The 9,579-nt window shown below is 37.9% G+C and overlaps 1 pseudogene; it reads left to right on the top strand.

Annotated features, from left to right (window-relative positions):
• Positions 1-5,325: 5,325 nt before the first annotated feature.
• Positions 5,326-5,914, top strand: LOC127188398 (ubiquitin-conjugating enzyme E2 variant 1-like; annotated as a pseudogene).
• The last annotated feature ends 3,665 nt before the right edge of the window (positions 5,915-9,579 follow it).

The following is a 9,579-nucleotide window of genomic DNA, read 5'->3' as shown; positions in this document are numbered from 1 at the left end:
CTTACCAGGAAACTGGGACAGAGGGGAAGGCATCCTATTGGGACTCTAAATGAGAGAAGCATGGGAGAATAGCAAAGTAGAAGGATCCAGAGGGTCCTAGAAACCTACAAGTAGAACATTATGATAGGCAGATTTGGGTCCAGGGGTCCCGCTCAAAATAAGGCACCTGCCAATTACAATACAGGCGATAAACTTTAAACCCCTACCCAGATCTAGCCGATGGACATAACATTATCCACAGTTGAGTGGAGAGTGGGGTATGACTTTCACACGGACTCTGGTGCTTCATATTTGACCATGTCCCCTGGAGGGGGAGACCTGGTGGCACTCAGAGGAAGGGTAGCAGGTTACCAAGAAGAGACTTGATACCCTATGAGCATATACAGGGGGAGGAAATCCCCCTCAGGAACAGTCATAGGGGAGGAGAATAAAGGTAAAATGGTAGGGAGGGAAGAATGGGAGGATACAAGGGATGGGGATAACTATTGAGATGTAACAAGAATAAATTAATAAAAAATTAAAAAAAAAAAGACCTTTGAAGACAAAATTAAAAAAAAACAAAAGAAAATGTTTCCCTTGTAACTTTCCAAATCTAGACAGTCCACAAAAGACAGACTATATACCTATGGTAACCTCTACAGAAAATAATATTGCATAAAATTTCTAGCTCTGCCACCTACCTACATACCACTGAACAATACATCTAACCTAGGTGAGCTACTGTAACTCCATGAATATTAAACTTACAGGTAGAAAAGTTTTGAATGATAGAAAAATGTCAATGACACAGATATTAGGTAAATTATACTTAAAATTACTGTAGGATAGTGATATATTTGTGCATCACTATATATATATATATATATATATATATATATATATATATATATATATATATATATATATAGCTACAGTTTTTGACTCCATGAAATCATTGCCTTTAAATCACCTTTGGCCTGCATAGTTCTTGGCATGATTGTAGAATATAGATGGGATAAGTAAAGTAATGAATGATTTAATACATTAATTGACCAAAGAAATTAGGCATGAGTTAACTGAAATTCACTGGTAGGATATAATGTACTCGGCATTATTTTTTAGTTCTAGAGGAAATCTATCTTGATATATACTGTTGTTACCTTTCTAATATCTGGCTACAAAGGCGTTTTAGTTCCAGCTTAACTACCAGTGTCTCTCATTCTCAGAAGCCTTTTTAAAAAACTTATCCAGCCATTTTATCTTCCCTCTTCATCAAAATCTACACAGTCCACTTCCAAAATAATAATTCTACCATTACCTAAGCATTATGTTTCATGTACCCCTTGAGGCAGGTGCACTGCGACATTCTTGAGAATAATCTGAAAGGCTAACAGTTTTTTTTGTGGGGAAGTAGGCTTGGTATTATTAAGTGTCTCTTCTGTCTAAGGAAATATCAATACTCTCTTGAGACTAAAATATCCTAACACCATTGCAGACCAATTCTCAACATTTGTTGGAACCATTGGCTCACATGTTCACAAAAATCATGATGAGGAATATCAGAATGAATGTCAGCATTTCCACAGACTGGCTGTTTGAATTTAAGAAGCTCAAATATTATTAACTAGCATGGAATATAAACAAAAATTAATAGATATAAATCTTGAAGATGAGGTGTTAGGAGAGATACTGGAAAGGATAAGGAAAACTTTTTTTTTTTTTTTTTTTGTCAAACTTCTTAGCAACAAACTGGTAATATGAAGAAAACAGGCAGCAGAGATGAAAAGATGGAAGCCTGACAACAAATGGAGGAAGAACTAACAGTCTAGAACAAAGCAATGCCTTGTGCACTTTGCTTTTAAGCACTTAGCTAAATACCTATGCTGGGAAATTATGTTTGACGTAATTCAGTTACTCACTAATATTTTTCATTTTTTTATGTTTGTCAGGCTAAAACTGGATGGAATTTTCCTTTGTGTTCTGAATGGCTGGTCCTTTCTAAACCCTTTCTACTTCCATGTCTACCCTCTTTTTATGCTTGAGCTAATTTTCAGGAATTACTTTAACTGACATGATCTCACATTATTATTTTCCTTGACTACAATTATGTAATAATTAATTGAGAGAACTGCCTTATTATCCTTGGGATAATGCAAAAATCACAAACTATTGTAAAGGTCTATCTAGTGAGCATGTTTTGTCTTCATTGGAACTAGAAGGATATTATCATAGTACAAAAGCAGCTCGTGCAAGATGATGGGTACCGTTCATTGTCACCTTCACTCCGTTTGGCATCAACTAGAACTGGAGGCACAACTTTGAGCATATCTGTAAGAATAATTTCCAAATCAGCTTAGCTAGCTGAGTACTTAATACCTTTCCTCGGTGTAGGAGGTACTATCCAGTGGGCTGAAGTTCTCAACCGATGAAAATGAGAAGAATGAGTAAGTCACTTGAGCATCCTTTATTTGTTTGTTTCCTTAGTGAGCATGCAAAGTGACCAGCTGTTTCATATTCCTTTCAGTGCACTTCCCTGTGGTGATGAACTGCACTCTTCTGAACCACACCAAGTTTGTTTTGGTCAGGTATCTGGTCACAGCCAGGAAAAAGAGAAACAAAATAGACGATGTATAAATGAATGAACATGTCTATGTCACAATAAAGTCCTATTTATAAAACCAGGAAGCCGGATTTGGCCCAGTGCCATGGTTTACCAGCTCTCTGGTATGTTCTACACATACAAGCAACTTTATGATCTGTAATTTGCCTCTTTTTGAAACGGATGTTCTCCCCTACTTATGTCTCCAGGGATTGACTAATTACCTTTATATTACTACTCTCATCTGGAGTGCTAGATAAATTTTAAACCATGATTTCTGTTGCTATAGTCCCACGTTTGGTCCCATTTATTAGTGTTCTGATGGCAGTTACAATTCAATGCTTTAAAATCTTTGTTCTGTGGACTCTTCAAAGCATGCCTTGTGGTTGTCACTATCAGGCCAATTTTAACAGATTTTTAAAAATTGCATAGGAAAACTTAATAACTCAATCGAGCCTGTCAATAAAATACTGATTTTTTCCGGTGGTTTCTTTCTGATAAATACCCGTGTCCACAGGTCCCACAAAAACAAATTGAACCACATATGTATAAGAATATTTGCAAAGAGCATTACCCCTTTTGCTTGACAGTGTGGTGAAATGACTGAAACAACTTAAAGAAGGAAGATTTATTTGGATTCATGACTTAAAATGGTACACACTGGAAAACCAGAGAAGCCATGCTGGATGTAAGATATTTTGTCTCTCCATCAGGATCTAGGCAACTACAGTAGCTGAGAGTTGCTATGAACCTCAAGGCCCAATGTCTAGTCGGCCACTCTCCTCCAGCCAGGCTCCCAAAAATTCTACAAGTTCCCCAAATAGTTCACCAGTGGAGGACCAAATGTCCAAACCGTGGACACTATGGAGGACATTTGGTATCCAAACTAAACATTCAAAGAGCTTTATGTTTGTGTGTAACTTTAAGCCATTGTATCTAAATAGAGGTGATCAATGGCACTATTAGTATCACCCTAGTCAACATTGAACAGGGAGGGTTCTATGGAGGGTTGTAAACATAAAAGCTATAAGAATAAAAAAACATTGAAGAAATGAACCTGTCCTTCAATTCAGATTTTATAATAATCTACTCACACTAAAAGAAGATTAAAAAACATGAAGATGGATGTAATTAGACTTTCTCCTCAAATTACTTGATATACAAAGTACAATGGTGGCTCACACAGGCATTTTAGGTTTGTTATAGTGTGAAAAAAAGAATAACCAAATCTCAGCCTTCCATTTGCTACAACTAAATGTCTGCTACAGAATTAAAACTAAGAAGTGGTAACTCTGTAGACCCATGAAATAAATAAGCACAAGGAAATGAACTATAGAATTATAATTTAAACTGAAAGCTGACAAGGCTTTAAATTTTCTATTTAATTATTTTTCTCCTAGCTTATTTCTGAAAGTGGATTGCAGTACTGAATGCCATAGCATCATAGACACTTGGGTCATATTTAAAATATATATATTATACATTCAGGCTAGAAACACAGGCAATTAATTTTTATGTTCCCTTCTGTCCTCCAACTCCAATTTCCATGTTTTATCTCTTGCTTTGTAGCAGACTGCCAGATTCTGCCTTCCCCCAGCACTTTCCCATTCCCAGAGACTATGCATATCATCATGGCATTAGGGCTGAGACAGTCCTTAATGTGGAATGTCTCAGCATCCCTCTTCTATCCTATCATCATTCCATTGTGTTATCTCCCAATATCCAGAAACATGATCTATATGGGAACCAGAATGGCTATACCTGGAAGAGTCTTAGAAACACTCCCTACAAGTAACTCAAGGCACAACATTCTCCAAATATACAAAAAGGATAACAGAAACCAATAAATGGAAGGCCCACACAAAAAAGACAAGGCCAGATACAAACATGTTGCATTATAATCAACTCAAACTGAAATGCCTAGAAAACCAGCATAAAAACAGTCAGTAACAGTAAGAACAATAAGTATCCATTAGAGCTGAGAACCCTACTACATTAGGTCTGAGAAATGCAATATAGCTAGAGCAGAAGATAAAGACTACAAAATAGCTATAATGATGTGTACAAAAACTTTAAAAGATTTGAATAAATTCATTAATGAAATTCATGAATATACAAACACATAGTGGAATTAAATAATGAACACTCTTCAAGACATGAAAGTAAAAATAGAATAACCAAAACAAACCCAAACTGAGATAAAACTATAAATGTATATTTAAATAAATTGAAAAGGAACTTTAGAGGAAAGCCTCACCAACAGAATTCAAGAAATGGTAGAGACAACGTCAGACATTGAAGACAAGAAAGAAGCAAAAGATACCTCAGTCAAAGAAAATATTAAATCTCAAGACAAAAAACCCAGGCACAAAGCATCCAGGAAATCAGATATCTATGACTAATTGTAATAGAAAAAGGAAATAAAGACAGATCAGAGTCACAGAAAATGTTTTCAACAAAATCATAGAAGAAAATTTCATAACCTAAAGAAAGCAGTACCTATCAATGTACAAGAAGCATACAGAACATCAAATAGATGGGGCCAGGAAAAACATTTTTCCCTAGGCACATAATAACGACACCACTAAATGTGTGTGTGTGTATATATATATATATATAAAGAAATTATATTCTGAAAAATTAATTTTCAAACCTGTACTAGATTATAATTGCTAGGAGAGCTGAAATAAAAATATATGATTTTGAACGTGAAGAAGGGGCCAGCCTTTGAGTTACAGCAACGTAAAATGACAGCCACCACAGGCTCGGGATTAAAAGTCCCTTGAAATTTCCAACTGTTGAAAGAGCTGGAAGAAGGCCAGAAAGAAGTAGGCCACACAACAGTTAGCTGGAGTCTAGAGGACAATGAAGACATGACGCTTACAAGATGGACAAAGATGATAACTGGGCTCCAAGAACAAATTTTTGAAGACCGTACATACAGCCTTAAAATAGAATGTGGACCTATATATCCAGAAGCAGCCCCATCTGTTAGACTTGTGACAAAAGTCAATATGAGCAGAGTGTGTATTTCAAATAGAGTGGTGGACTCAAGAGCCACAGCAGTGCTGTCGAAGTGGCAGAATCCCCACAGCACCAAAGTCATCCTGCAGGAACTTCAACACTTGGTGATGTCAAGAGAACATGAAGCCACCACATCCACCAGAAAGACAGTGTTAGAGCAACTATTCACCAGGGCCCTTCTCCATCCATCTAAGTATTTTCCACAGTAGTGAATTTTCTAGATACATCTGTAGACCTCAAAGTACTGGAGAGGAAGCTCTACTCAGACGTTATCCTGAGACATGTTCTGATACTAATTTCTTATCTGTCTGAAATACCTAAGTTGTGCTGCGTAACATCTTCTGTTGAGTGTAACTGCTGTCTGTTTGAACTTCTGGGATTAAGAACGTGTGTTGAAATCAGTTTCCTCTTGGATCGGTGGGTACAGCTAACACAACTGTGAACAGATCCATCACACAGTCACCTGCTGCTGGCACATGGCCTGGGTCGGCCTTTGCCTACCCCATCTTCCACCACAGCTGTGTGGTGGCCCTTAGAATAGATAGGAAGGCTGCAGGTGGCCGGTGTGGGATTACTGCTGAGCTTGGGGCATTTTGGCTGCACCCCTGTTTTCTTAGCTCTTAAGTGATGCCCCATCCAAGCCATTGTCCCCACTCCTCTACTCCCACTCTTGGCCAAAGTTAGATTATAATCCTCCCCTCACTCTGAAATTGGCTGTGGGTGAGGAATTCAGTGCTTTCTGTCTCCTCACCTTTATCAAGAGGTGCTGCTTGCCCCCTCCTCAACTCCCTTATTCCCCATTACAACCCAACACTTGCTGTGGCCAAAAGCCAGCAGATGAGATTGGAAGAACCTGGCCTCCCTCATTTAGCTCTGGATCACCCTTGTTCACTTGCCACTAGCCTGGGAAGGGAGGGTCGTGTCCTTGGCCCTGCCACCATCATCAGCCCATGAGCTGTGAGCTCAGGTCTCAAGTTGAACAGAAAATCACAAGAGACTCAGACAGGCCAACCCTCAGGGTCCTTGGTGGTTCTGCCTAGAGAAAGGCCATGGGGAGAATTCTGAGTGCACATAGTTTCCCCATAATCACTTTGCTTTTGCATATGGAGGAGGTATGAACAGGGTTGTCATATCACCCTAGCCTGGCCACCCATTGGGTCTGATGTGCAGGCTGACAACTGGAGCTCAAGGTGATGACCCTGCAGACACAGGTTTCAGTGTTGCTCCTCAGACCTTTGCCAGGAATCTGTAGGAGCTCTGTGTCATGTCACTGTGTTTGCAGACCGGAGGGCTTGACCTCCTGCCTCATTGCCACAATCCCCATCTGTTCAGGACCACTAAATGTTGAAATGCGGATGCATACCTAAATAAAGGCAATTCATTGTATTCATATATATATATATATGTTATATGTAATCATATAAATATGATTTTATATATATTATATATAATCACATATATGCATAAACACAAGCATATAACTTGAAGAAATAGGGAACACAACCTGTGTAAATGAGCAGACAGTGCATCCTCTCAGCTATATGGCTATTTGACAGATGCAGATTTAGCATGGCATAGGCTTACACAACTGAACTGGCATTGGAACTACCATCCAGAATAAAGAACATATTTTATCTTCAAATATTAATAAAAAACAAAAACCGAAAAACAATATGCATGCCTTCTACACAGGATTGTAATAGCAAGAAGGACCCACACCACAATGCGCAGGATACAGTCAAATATACTCATCGGGCAAAGACGCAAGAATTGGCTGTCTGGGGCTAATTAAAGAATGCTAACTGCAAGGTAATCTAGAAATGGTAACTGACATAAGTTTAAATCAATAAACAGTTTTTGTAATTATGCTTAACAGGATAGAAGGAAATTTCATTAAAAACACTCTCTGAAAAATTATATACGAATACTGAATTTACATGCTTTCCACTTTTCCCTGTTCCTCCCTCTCCTCCTCCCATGCCTTCCCTGCCTACCCACAAACTAAATTCAAGACTTTTTCTAAAGTATTGTTATGTACATGTATACATATGTATACGTATATATATGTATGTATTGAATTAGTTCAGGAAAATGGCAGTTGTAAGTTCTTCTATGCACCAGTTCTCAACCTGGGGGGTCAGTACCATCAGAAAACACATATTTCCAGTGGTCTTAAGAACTGAGGCCATGCTCAGTAGCAAAATTACAGTTATGTGATAGCAACAAAAATAAATTTGCTAGGCACATTAGAAGCCATCTCCATAAGGAGGTTCTCTGACGCTCATCATCCTCTTTAAGTTAGGCTGGGTGTTGCCAGGAGTTAACCTATCTCATTGTCAGGGAATCTTTAAAATAACAAAAACATTTTAAAATACCATATTCTGCATGTTCCTGAGGTTTTTAAATACCGTATCTTTCTATAGAATCATATCTGTTTTCTGCACCTAAGATGTAAATACAAGTCATTGGGAAAAATGTCCTCATTTCTACCACAGACAGAATTCTGCCTATAAATGGGCAAGCTTAGATACAGGCAGACTTGTCTGCCAAATTCTGCCAAGACAGGGCAACCATGTCCTCAATACTTCCTGCCTCACAAATAATTATGTCAGATATATTGAGTCAGAAGGCTGAAGAAGATGTTCCAACACTATAGAGAGTTTTGGGTGACTACTCAGGTAGAAAACTGTCTCTGTCATCTTCTCATTTAGAAAGCTACTAACCTGCACTCCCGCATTCTCAGGTAATCAAGTTTATTCCTTCTCAAGTCTCTGATGGAGTTGAAGACCAGGTACCTTAGTTTTACAATGAAGCTTAGTTGTTTAGGGGTTAAGATGCTTTTAGGTCTAGATAGATGTTTTAAGTTGATAATGACAAGATGTGATGGAGATTGATCTATATTCAGCATTTTAGATGCAACAAGATGGGAAAGATGTTTTCTTCAACACTGACAAATACAAATAGCCAAAACATTAAGAATGTAACATTTATATAATTCCTGATTGTGCCATGGTTACTCTTGTTATAGTTAGCTTATTGTATTTATGTGTAATAATATAAATGTATATGTAAAAAATAAAAAATGCTTAATTAATAAAAAATGAAAAAATACTTTGCAGTTGGTGGTTCCTAACACCATTGGATATAGGTGATTTGGGGTGTTTATGACCCCCCAGGTTGAGAACCACAGTCTGTAGGGTCTGTGTCCTCTCCAACCTTGAGAAGTTGCCTGGGTTTAATAGTATCAAGCATGAATTCCTTCCCATTGAACAGTACCTAATTTAAATTAAATAGCTTTTGTTTACCCCAAAGTAGCATGGCAGTGTTGCTGGGGACATTATGTCATGCCAGTCATCATTATGGTTTTATAATTTGGTAGCACTCTTGATTACTTGTTTTCCTTTTGCACGTTTTCATAGTACCCTCTGATAATATGAGAACATTGCAGTACATACATTTACTCATCTGCAAAACTGTTTCTACAAGTCTAAATGTTGATTATTTCAACTTCAGCATGGTAGTCTTGTAACTGATTCATTCTAAATGGTTGCTTAGCTTCTACCTTTACCTTCCCAAATGTCATTTTCTTGTTAAAGTGGTGTAGTGATAAGAGCTATCACTGGAGCCTCTACTTTTAAGAAAGATTCCTGTCTCAAAATATCACAGGAATCTTAACAGATGTTGAGAAACTAAATTTGGAATTATGAGACTCTAGCTATGGTTTTTCATTCCCATCCTGTGTTCTAGAAACCATGTTAGAGGCAAGAAAAAGATGAAGATGGTGGCCCCACTCTGAGATTGTGAATTAAAACGGATACTTCCCTGCCAGCCCTTTTTCTCATCCCACCTCATCTGGCTGAAATCCGGCTCCTTGTTCTTGTTTGAGTTTCTTCTGTTGCTTTTTTCCTGAGTTACCTTTCTAGTGCCAGGTGGGAACAATAGATGGTCACTGCGGGAATGAAACATACAGGGAGCTT

Source organism: Acomys russatus, chromosome 4 (genome assembly GCF_903995435.1).
Source record: "Acomys russatus chromosome 4, mAcoRus1.1, whole genome shotgun sequence".
Lineage (NCBI taxonomy): Eukaryota > Metazoa > Chordata > Mammalia > Rodentia > Muridae > Acomys > Acomys russatus.
This window is presented reverse-complemented; position numbering and strand designations above follow the sequence as displayed.